Source organism: Dermochelys coriacea, chromosome 10, assembly GCF_009764565.3.
Source record: "Dermochelys coriacea isolate rDerCor1 chromosome 10, rDerCor1.pri.v4, whole genome shotgun sequence".
NCBI lineage: Eukaryota > Metazoa > Chordata > Testudines > Dermochelyidae > Dermochelys > Dermochelys coriacea.
In genome coordinates, this window is record NC_050077.1 from 10717425 (window position 1) to 10730059 (window position 12635).

The 12635-nt window shown below is 38.9% G+C and overlaps 1 protein-coding gene across 2 annotated transcripts in view; it reads right to left on the bottom strand.

Moving 5' to 3' along the window:
• SDK1 (sidekick cell adhesion molecule 1) overlaps nucleotides 1-12635 on the bottom strand; it is a 684215-nt gene that overhangs the window by 529932 nt on the left and 141648 nt on the right. The gene's annotated exons all lie outside the window — the stretch shown is intronic.

The following is a 12635-nucleotide window of genomic DNA, read 5'->3' on the forward strand; positions in this document are numbered from 1 at the left end:
TTAAATGTACTGAAAAAACAAAGGCAGACTGTTTTACAACCATTTTTTAAAACTGTGGTTTAGAAATCAGTCTGTAATGAAAGGAAAAAACCCTTAAGGTTCAACTCTCCAAATAAAACGTATGTCAGTTTAGCTGTGGGGTTTAACTGCACCAAGCTTTGGAGGATCAGTTTCTTTAAATCAATTATAATCGATACAAGCCAGATGGCTGGGCTGTCACACTGGATAAAGCTGTCTGTATGATAAGGTCACTGCATCTGTCAGTGGGATACTGCTGCAAAGGCGTCACATCTAAAAACTCCCTAACCTCACAGCCCATCTACTTGAGAAGAGTCCATCAGGGATTAAGATGTGCAGTGAAGGAATTAGATGGGGTTACCATATTTGACAGCGTTTGTCAAATTATTTTACCTTTGTGGGGAAAGAAAGAAAACAAACCCCAAGCTGTTGTCCCTACACTTAATAGACGTTTCATAGAGTTTTCCCCAAAGTGTGAACATTTTCATTCTTTATATTTTTAAACAATGCTCTAAAATATTTTACTACAAACTGCATAATTTTAACATACACCATGCTGTGTATCAGCTATCAGGAAAGATATTACCATAATTAAATGTCATTTCTGTGAGGGGACAGATATTACAGGTTCAGGCTAGATCATATCTGGTATTATATTACAATTTGCAAAATAATCTCTCTCCTGCTGCTTCAGAAACTCACTATAGAATAGCAATGACTACTAAGTTACATTCCTTTCATCATAAAGCAGATATTATATCTATAGTTATACAATCAAAGTTCTTATGAATGGTGATATACATCATATATCATTATGAGATAAAAAAGTGCAAAGCAGGCTAAGCACACTTTTAAAATTTTTTAACTTACAAGAATTTTAACTTACAAGAACAAACAAAAACACCCCACTACCCCATGCCCACATTCAGTAGGAGAGGGATCTTGGTTGGACAGGAGGGAATGTGAGTGTGTGTGGGAATGTGAGAACACTTACTTGGCAAAACAAAGGCTGGCCCCTTCCTTCTTCAGGTCCTCCACCTTCTCATTGGCTGGGGTTGGGAGGATTGGGCAGACTGACTGGCTCTTGCATGCCCCCAGCCCTGCCTATTTAAATTCTCTGGGGCATTTTAAAAGCCTCTTGCCTCTGTTATCTGCAGCACCCTGCCTCCCCTTACGAGTATAGGAGCCGTGTTTTTAGGATGCTGTGAGTATGCTCATTTGGCTGGTTTAAGATCAGGAAGGAATTTTTCCTGTTGGGGCAAGTTGGATGAGGTCCAGACGGTCCTTTTGTCTTCCTTACAGCGTTACAGAAACACAGTCAGATTCAAAGCAACAGGACTTTAAAATTTAATACTAGGAAAGGTAAGACTGTTTAGCTCATTGCAACTTGTGTCTGGTGTCTAGAGAGGATAAAGGCTAAAAAGTCCACCTCCCAGAGGTAAATGACACCCAGGATTTTGCTGGTGGATCTTGTGCCTATAGGAGATGGAGACCTTTTGGTAACCACTGTGTGGGGAGGAAGAGGATGATTCATAAGTGAGCTGAGTCCTAACCCAAGGACTGTCTATTGCAAGGTATCGGTTATATGTTGAGAGCCCTGTGACCGCACACTGGAACCAGTTAAATGCCTGGTTTGTGAGAGCAGGGGATGAGCACAAACACAGTGGTCGGCAGCCTGTGGCTTGTGGGCCGCACGCACAGACCATTTGTTTACATTTGCACAGCCGCCCGCAGCTCCCAGTGGCCATGGTTGTCCTTATCAATGTCTTCAAGATTTTGTGACCATCCAGATAACTTCCATCCTGCTTAAATGTCAGCATTGGCTGTAGATACCTGCTTCAGCAGATCAATTAAAATCTAAACTCCATTTTTTTTCCTGAAAACCTTCCTCACAATGTTATTTTATTTCCCTAAAAGCATAACAAAGTAAAAATAAATGAACTAATATCACTCAAGTGAAAACAAGTAGTACAGTATGTCTATTTCCCCTCAAGCTATAGTTGTAATACGTAGCCCTGCAATGTTTAATAGCCTGAGTACTAATACATATTTTATTCTAGAAACACCAAGAATATTCAAACACCATTTGAATGGAACACTTCTCATATAATTTATATATGACAAATTACTCACTGAAACTAACTTTTCCATTAGTGTTAAGTGTTTTATGTGAAACAATGAAAAGAAAAATAAGAACTATTTGCTCTGACATTTTAAAATGTTCCCAAGGTACACTAAGGAAATTAGAGCTACACTTCTCTTTAAGTGTTTGTATACAAGAGCACAAATTAAAAAATAAAATATAGCATATGTCTCTGATGTGCTAACGTGCATAAAACTTTCTGAGTATTAGCTAAAGTTTATTGAATCATATTTTTAAAATTACAAAGCCCAAGTATATAGCACCGAATCAATTTCATATAATTTCAGTACAAAATTTCTCACATTTCCAGATATTGCAATTTAGCTTAGATGTATAAATTCTGTTAATAGTAAAAATAGCCATAGTGACTAGGACTACCCGGGAGGAATTCTGTGCCACAAAATTAAAAATTCTGTGCCAAAAAAATTAAAAATGTTGCACACAATACTTTAAAATTCTCCAAAATTCTGCATATTTTATTTGTCAAAATAACACAACATAATCGTGCCAGTTTCAATTATTTTGGTAATTTATTTCAAAATACCTGTCAATAAGTATGTCTGTAACAATATAGACAACAAAAAAGATTCTGGAAATGTTTTTTTGACAAATAGATTCCTTACTAGTAATATTACTCCGAGTAATAATTCATTTAAAATAGAATACATAAATGTATTTCCTGCAGCCCTGAGAAGCAGTGAAAAGGCTTGAGGGAGTTAGGGGTAACAAAGGAGCTGAGGGAGAGGGAAGTAATTGCTGGGAAGGAGCTTGGGTGTGAACCTGAAGGGTTGTTGGGTGTGAGAAGTATGTAACAGGGTTTTTTTGGGGGGGGAGCAATTGTTAGGGAGCCTTCCCCATGCAGACCCTGTCTGACCCCTAGCTTCTCTCATTCAGTCAGACACATCTGCCCCCTTTTCCATGTGTCCTATACCCCTACTCAGCCACCCTCCTCCCCCATGTGTCCCTACACCCCATCCCCCATTTTCATGTGGCCCTGCATCCCCACTCATCCACCCTCTAATCCCCATATGGCCCTGCATCTTCACTCAGCCACCCCCTTATCCCCATGTGTCCTTGTGCCCACACTCCCATCCAGCCCCTGCCCCATCTGTTCCCCTCCACGAGCCCTTATGAACCCCAGTCTGTGACACCCTCAGCAGCCCCATGTGCCCCAAGCTGTGCATCCCCCTATATCCCTTGCCTCCTGACCTGGTCCCACAGGCAGGGCGCTGTGAGGAAGGCAGCCACTGCTCTCTCCCTTTCCACAGCTGGGACTGGCTGGGGAGTGGCTAGTCTCTGCTCTGTCACCACAGCAGCCCCTGGTGGGCAAAAGGAGTAACTACAACACCTTTTTGGCAGAACGTATTTTCTGTGGGGGAAATATTCTGCATGCCACACGAATTCTGCACACATGCAATGGTTCAGAATTTCCCCAGGAGCACTAGGACATATAACACAGTAATTTCAATAAATATTAAATCACTGTAAAGTAAAATAAATGTCCAAATCCGTTAAGGAATACAGTACTAAATACAGGGCTTTTATCTTGTAATTATTAATCTCAGAGAGTATGAGATCAGAAATCATGCTTAAATCATGATATATGATCAGCTGGTCTCCTCCATTTTAATAAATATGGTTTTTGTGCATGTCTGTTCTTTCCTGTGATTTGTTATATCATTGCAAACTATAGGATAGTCCCTCTTCTCTCATAAGGGGAAACAGGCATATTTGACTAAATATATCTCTAGATATCTCTAGATATATTTACTGAAACAAAGTTAACAAGAATCTTCTCTTCCTGGATGAGTAAATCTCCTTTTATTTATTAGAGCATACAGTCACCCTGCCTCAGAGGGTCACAGCTGAGAATACCAAATTCAGGACAGACTGCTGAGAAATGGGGCAGACTCACTCCAGAATGGTGGTTATTCTATCATTAGATTAACAAAAGTAAACTTCTGTCTCTTCACACTGGTTAACAAGAAGCCAACAATGCAGTCTCCTTAGGCATTCCAGACCTTGACCCATCACCCAGACACTAGACTCTATGATGAGTAGTTACTGAAAAACAATTTCATCAAATATAGGGCCTTCTAATCCCAAGGGATCAGCCACTTAGCCAGGTCAATATGTAACTCAAATCTTATGCAAGAATCACACTGATGCCAATCCTTTAGTAATTAAAAACTAAACGTTTAATAATAAAAGAAAAGAAGAGAGTTGTAAATGATTAATAGATCATATACATACAGGTAATTTTTCATTGTTCATAGATCAGAAACATAGCAGTGATGGAATAAACTGTGAGCTTGCAAAAGTCTCTCTGGATTTACCCAAACATACTGGGGTTCATCAGTCCTTGTCCAAAGCTTCCTTGTTAGAAATCCAGCCCAGAGAAATGCAGCAGGAAATTAAGACAAAATGGAGATATCTCGGGGGGTCCTTTTATATTCTCTGCCATGTGCATGGAATTTTACTGTCACAAACAAAGGCAACAGCCTCTGTTTGTGGAAAGTTACTGGTCCAAGATGGAGTCTAGGGACACATGAGCATATCATATGACCGTACATGCTTTGATGACTTCCAAGGGATAGCTATTCGCCTCTCGGAGTCTGATGCATCTGCAGGAAGACCTACTGGGTGGGATGACTTTATTCTATGGCCCTTTGTGAGAAATAAGTGTCTTTGATGGGCCATCAATATATTTCTGTCCGGCCTCAATGTAAATTCTATCTGGGGGGTGTTACCCAGGAAAACAACACATGTGTATGATACCAGTATATAGCCAATATTCACAACTTCAGATACAAAGATGATACATGCATATAAACAGGATAAGCATCCTTAGCAAATCATAACTTTTCCATTGACACCTTACATGACATATTGTGTACAAGATTTGTTGCAATTGTATAACAGTAATATATCAATGATATAAATGGTCATAATTATTTCTAAAGCACCACTCATACCCGCCTACATTGCCCTGCTAAAAATGTGAATGGACAGTCATGCCTTTCGTGCATTGTCCAGAAGAATTATAAACATCATGTTGAACTGCCAAAATTTAAGTTTCAAAAATGAAAAAGATGTCCATGTTTATGTTTCTAGCAATGTAAGCTAATTTTTCTGGTTCAATGGATTTAAAGTGAGGGTCAGATTATTTTGTGAAACAAGGGAAGAACGTCAGGAGAGCCAGAAAATGTTTAAATTCTCACATATTCTGCAGAATATAGTAAAAGACACCAATGATCTAATCTGGCATTGCAAATCCTATGTTATTTTACTCATAGTGCACTGTCAAAGGGAAACAGGGATAGTTAGCATCAGTATTTCTGAACTAATATGTGAAAAGTTTTCTTCTTGCACTGAACTGCCACAGAATTCCAGGGCTCTGACACTTAATAGTAGATTACATAATGTTTTTTACATAATCTCTCTTCCCCAGAGAGTACAAGGATATTTAAAGAAAATCCTAAATATTAACATTATTTTAGAACTGCTAAACATTTACTCTGTATGTGAGTATGTACACATGCACGCACATCTTATAAGTTAGACAAAGAAGGCATAAAATTGCTCATTGTGAGCACTGACAAATTGATTTATTTATTCAAATAATTAAAACACATCTACAGGCACATATCCAGTGCTCTGGTTCTCTATCCCATAAATTAAAAATTACAACATAAATAAAAGAATTTCCATTCAGCCAATACCTTCCTCATCATCCTCAACAAAGAGTACCTGGAAAGTTAACCAATCTGGGGTATGACAGACCAGGTGGGAGAGGAGGGGAATTTTCAAAATGGAGGACACTTGACAGAGAATGCCCTGCTAGCAATTCCATCTCCATTGTATTGAGGGAACTCCAGCTCAAGTTTCTCTGCTGATCCCAAGTATGACAGTATATCACAGGGAACAAGATGCTCTTTCAGGTAATTAGGTATCAAGTAGCCCCAGCATTAGTATTTTAATATTCAGTATTATTAATTCTAAACCTTAAGAAAGCTGTTGAAAAAGTCAGTGCTTCTTGGGGTAAATAACCCTTAAAAATTATGACAGAGGTGGATGCTATATTAGAATCCATATACCTACATATATTAATCAAATTGTCAAATAAAACATTCCAATCAAGTATAAGTATTCCTTGGATTTTCACAAATATGGCTAAGTCAAAGGTGCTTTCTTACATCTCTTCCCAATATCTGTAAATATATTACCATACTTTATTAGTCAAGGGACAATGAATAAAATTACTCATGTGTATGTTTACAGGATCAGGCCACAAATTTGTCCTCACTAACGATTAGCTAACAGCAATAACATAATCATCTTGTATCTGTTTTACAAAGCATCCTCATATACTGTATGCTTAACTACATTTTTAAAGTTTCTTCTGGGGAAGGTTTGTCATCTTTGAAAACAGTAAAAAAAATGCATTTGATGTTTCATTTTCACTACCACATTAAGCTTTTGATACATGCTGCAACAGCTTTTGAATTTAGCTGATTTTGTTCAAGTTTCAATTTAATACTCTCTCCATCATTTTGAAAGCAACTTTAAATAGCTATTTCATAATTTGATAAGTGTACATATGAAACTGATTGATTTAGAGGCAACAGAATTTTGAACAATATGCTCTATATTTCAGTTAAGTAACAATGAACTAACATAAGTGAAGAACATGTTTATCACTGACTCATTTGGTTAATTCTGGGCAAATAACTTAGTCTCCTTGTTCCTCAGTCTCAATCAGTAAAATGGGATAATAGTAATATAGTTAGTCACTTACCTCAAAAGACTGTTTTAAGCATTAGTTTATGTTTGAATAATGCTTTGAAGATATAAAGTGCTACAAAAATGTTATGTATTAAAAAGGCATTTATGAAAAGGTAGTAACATAAATTTAAAAATTAGTAAATATAATATCCTTGTGGGAGGAAAATACCAAGGAAGCCCACCACACCATCATTTAACTTCAAAAACGGGAACTACACAAAAATGAGGAGGCTAGTTAAACAGAAATGAAAAGGAACAGTCACAAGAGTGAAATGCATGCAAACTGCATGGAAATATTTTTAAAACACCATAATAGAAGTTCAAATTACATGTATACCCCAAATAAAAAAATCAGAGGACCAAAAAACATCACCATGGCTAAATAGAGAAAAGATGATTAGAGACAAAAAGACATCCTTTAATAATTGGAAGTAAAATTCTAGTGAGGAAAACAAAGGGACATAAACTCTGGCAAGTAAAGTGTAAAAGTATAATTAGGCAAGCAAAAAAAGACTGAAGAGCAGCTACCTAAAGACACAAACACTAACCACCACCTTTTTTTAAGTACATCAGAAGTAGGAAGCCTGCCAAATATCAGTGGGGCCACTGGATGATTGAGGTGCTAAAGGAGCACTCAAGACAGACAATGCTGTAGTGGAGAAGCTAAATGAATTCTTTGCATCGGTCTTCACTGCAGAGGATGTGAGGGAGATTTCCACACCTGAGCCATTCTTAGGTGACAAATCTGAGGAACTGTCCCACATTGAGGTGTCAGTAGAAGAGGTTTTGGAACAAATTGATAAATTAAACAGTAAGAAGTCACCAGGACCAGATAGTATTCGCCCATGAGTTCTGAAGAAACTCAAATATGAAATTGTGGAACTACTAACTATGGTATGTACCCTATCATTTAAATCAGCCTCTGTACCAGATGACTAGAGGATAGCTAATGTGACATCAATTTTTTTAAAGTCTCCAGAAGCGATCCTGTTAATTACAGGCCTAATTTACAAGCCTAACTTTGGTACCAAGCAAACTGTTTGAAACTATAGCAAAGAACAGAAATATCAGACACACAGATAAACATGATACGTTGGGGGAAGAGTCAACACAGCTTTTGTAAAGGGAAATCATGCCTCACCAATCTATTGCAGTTCTTTGAGGAGGTCAACAAACATGTGGACAAGGGTGATCTAGTGGATATAGTGTACTTGGACTTTCAGAAAGTCTTTGACAAGGTCCCTCAACAAAGGCTCTTAAGCAAAGTAAGGAGTCATGGGATAAGAGGGAAGGTCTTCTCACAGACCAATAACTGGTTAAAGTACAGGAACAAAAAGGAATAAGCAGCCAGTTTACACTGAGGAGAGAAGTAAATATTAGGGTACCCCAAGGATCTATACTAGAATCACTGCTATTTAACATCTTCATAAATGATCTGGAAAAAGGAGTAAACAGTGAGATGGCAAAATGTTCAGACAATACAAAATTACTCAAGATATTTAAGTCCAAAGCAGACTGCAAAGAGTTATAGATAGATCTCACAAAACTGGGTAACAAAATGGCAAATGAAATTCAATCCTATACATAGAAAATGACGGGGTCTAAATAAGCTGTTCCCACTGAAGAAAGATCTTGGAGTAATCGTGGATAGTTCTGTGAAAACATCTGCTCAATGGTCAGCAGCAGTAAAAAAAAGCTAACAGACTATTAGGACGCATTAGGAAAAAGCTAGATAGTAAGACAGTCAATATCATAATGCCACTATATAATCCATGGTACAGCCACCGCTTGAATATTACATGCAATTCTGGTCACCTCATCTCAAAAAAAGATATGAGAATTGGAAAAAGTATGGAGAAGGGCAACAAATATTATTAGGGGTATGGAACAGCTTCCATATGAGGAGAGATTAAAAAGACTGAGACTGTTCATCTTGGAAAATAGATGACTGAGGGAAGATAGACTAGAGGTCTATAAAATCATTAATGATGCAGAGAAAGTGAACAGGGAAGTGTTATTTACCCCTTTACATAACACATGAATCCAGGGTCACTCAATGAAATTAATAGGCAGCAGGCTTAAAACAAATATAAGGAAATGCTTCTCCACATAACCCACAGTCAATCTGTGAAATTCGTTGCCAGGGATGGTGTGAAGGCTAAAAGTATAACTCAGTTAAAAAAATAATTAGGGATACGTCTATCAATGGCTATTAGCCAAGATGGCCAGGGACGAAAGCCCATGCTCTGGGTGTCCCTAAACTTCTGGCTGCTAGAAGCTGGAACTAGATGACAGGGGATGGATTACTTGATAAATTGTCCTGTTTACTCCCTCAGAAGCACCTGACACTGACCACTGTCAGAAGACAGATACTGGGCTAGATGGACCATTGGTCTGACCCAGTATGGCCATTCTTACGTACTCCAGAATAAGACAAGTTCTAAAGAAATGTTTAAACTGTTTCACATGCTCAATTGCTATTATCCATAACAGAACTTCTAGAGTTGAATGATCCCTATAGGGAAATTGATATTTGTTTCTTTACCCTTTCCCTCTACATCATGGTCCCCAAACTGTGGGGCATGCCCCCGTAGGGAGACACAGAGGAACATTTGAGGACGTGCACAGCAGGGCACAGGCCAGCCCCCACAGGGGGCAGAAGCGCCACCCAGCCCCACTCTGCCCCCAGCCCAGCTCCGGCCCCAGCTGCAACTCTTCTCCATCCCCAGCCACAGCTCCACTTTGCCCCCTGCACTAGCCCCATCCCAGCTCCAGTTCCACTCTTCCCCCTGCTCCATCCCAAGCCCACCTCTGCCCTCATTCCCATTTTGCTACTTGCCCAGCTCTAGCCCCAGCTTCTCCCCCATCCCCAGTTCTGCCCCTAGCTCTGTTGTCTGCCCAAGCCTCTCTGCTGAGCCAACTGTAAAGTAATGGGGGAGGGGGAGCACAGATAGATTCCATTACTGGTAAGGGGTGCCCAACAGGAAAAGTAAAGGCACCTCGGCTCTACATCACTGAAAGTTTCAGCAGGAAGACTCAGAAAAAGGTTAATTCTTCATGCTGTAGGTACAAAGGGAAGAGGCTTAGTATTAGTTTGGTATTTTTTTTCTGAATGTACAAAAGAAAGATTATATTTAAGCTAATAGAGATGTGTGAGATGTTCAATGTGTTCAGAAGGAGCAGTACCCAAAAGAGAACAAGGACATCTTTAGAGTGAATAACCATCAATCCTTTATTCTCATCAGGAATGGTACTTCAACACAGCAGGATATACTGAACAACCTTCGTGTGGAAAAAGATGGGATCTAGGAATGCAAGAAAAAAGTAGGGGGAAAAGCAGGAAAGCTTGAGGTCAAGCCAGACAACTAGAAGGTGACACTGATAAGCTGGCAAAAGCATCTGCTCTAGATCATAAAGCAGGACACACAGGTGGGGAGGTCTTCTAATATTACTGAAGGAGCTCCCCCATACTTATCCATGAGATTAGCAATTTAGAGGTACTTTATGGGTCATAATTACTCCTGGATTGCCACATAGCCTTAATGGCCTATGCTACTTTTTTGTCTACTCTTGATAAAATGATCATCACCTGTTCCCTCTGATATTCACCTTGCCATAATTACTCATGCTTTTGTTACCTTAGGAGTGGATTACTGCAATATGCTCTACATAAGGTTAACCTTAAAAATCACTTGGAAGTTTCTGACTCAAACTTCAGAGAACATATTAAGCTATTTCTTCAAAGACTGGCCCTCAAAAGTTTGGGTTCTGGCTGTTTGAGAAACCACTCCTTTCTCTTATGTGCTTTAACATGGTGGGTCTTGGATCAGTGGAAGAAGTTCTGAGCTGGTTTATCTTTCTGCTTGGAGTTTGTGAACAGTACTTGGGAGCCTTAGTAGAGAGCTGGCAGAAGAAGTTCTTAATTCTGGCACTAGAGACAAAAAAATACTTTTGAATCAGTGCTGGTGTTCTATTCAAAATAGTTAACACTTGGATGTGAGCTCCTTTACACACATCTTAAATGATACAGAAAAGCCAAGAACAATTTCCCTAGGGCCAATAGTGCAAGTATAAAAAGCCTTAACAGGGACATGCCACTTCCTTTCATACTAGATATGATATCACAGATTAGTAGGCATGGCTAGCAAATATCTCTCCACAATCCCAGGGAGACAGCTATTCAAGGAGAGCTATCAAGAGAAAAATAATTCATTTTCTTTCCTTTAATTGGCATCAGTTATAAGAACTATTAACCTAAAATATGTCTACTCCCTATAAACGGAATTTCATAACCCATCATTCATGTTAAAGTATCTGCCTACTTGCTAAAGAAACCTAGCAGCTATAGGATCAAACTGCTACTGACAAGAATACACTACACTTGTGGTAATTTCCATGAAGAAAGATTTGAGTTATTTGGAATCTAAACCTAAACATCAAAATAATTCCAGCTAGAAGGCAACTGACAGTATATCATTTCTGATCAGTCCCTCCAAAGAAACAAGCGATAACAGTAAGTTTTTTTTTAAAAAATCCAGCAATTAGCTCTACAAGTGTATTAACTTTTGACTGCTTCATACATAGTGGGCACTATTTCATAACACGCCTTGGTGCAAGATTTTTATCTAACCATAACTTTCTTCCAAGAACATTCCTCTAAGAAAACTGTTTACTTCACTTTTTTATTTAGCACTTTAGCTCTGGAATAATTAACTGGTGTAATTTTGAGACTAGTAATTTAACATTGTTTCTGTGTTTTCATAAGCTTGCAAAGGTGGCAAATTTTTGATATTTCTTTGCTTTAAAAAAGAATCCTGCCTTTTTTCTTAGAATTTTTCCTAGTTTTATGAATTCATGAAAAAAATCCTGTTACTTTTTACAATAACTAAACCCCCCAAATGATGGAATGCCTAATTAAGTCTTTTGAAATGTTGTTTTTCAGTTCTTTCCCAAATTTGTACCTGAGTAGCTCTGAACAACATAGATAATGTAATAACATCTATTGGCCAAGAAAGAGATATAAGTCACAGGCTTTGGGGCAAAAAAGGTCTCTCTTTCAGATGTTAGTATCTATTAAAACCTTCATATCCTCACCGTATCTCAGACTAATACATAATTAGGGCCCTACCAAATTCATGGTCCTTTATGGTCAATATCATGGCCAGAGGGTTTTAAAATTGGTCAGTTTCATGATTTCAGATGTTTACATCTGAAATTTCATAGAGTTGTAACCATAGGGATCCTGACACAAAATGGGATCAGGGGGAGGGGTTGCAAAGTTTTTGTAGGGGGGAATCCCCAAATCGCCACCCTCAATTTTGTGCTGCTTGCAGAGCTGAGCTCTGAAGGCAGCACCCTCCCAGCTTCCTGCAGTTAGAGGAGGTTCCCCTGGAGGTGGAGGTGGGTAGGATTTCCTTCATGCTGCTCGGAGTGCCCCAGCTGTGGGCTTTTAGCTGTGAGTCTATGCCAGGGACAGATTAAGGCAGGTGACCCTGGCCAATTTGCAGGAGCCGCAGGGGCTGAAGCCTCGAGCCCGGACAGCCAAAAGCCTGAACTGCCCCAAACTGCAACAATGACCTAGATTCCATTCCTTCTTGTGCATTAACAGAATTGTTTGTTATGTTCTATTCAGTTAAATCTATGTAAAAACACTGAGGTCAGTTGGGTTGCACAGGTCTCAGCGAGGGTA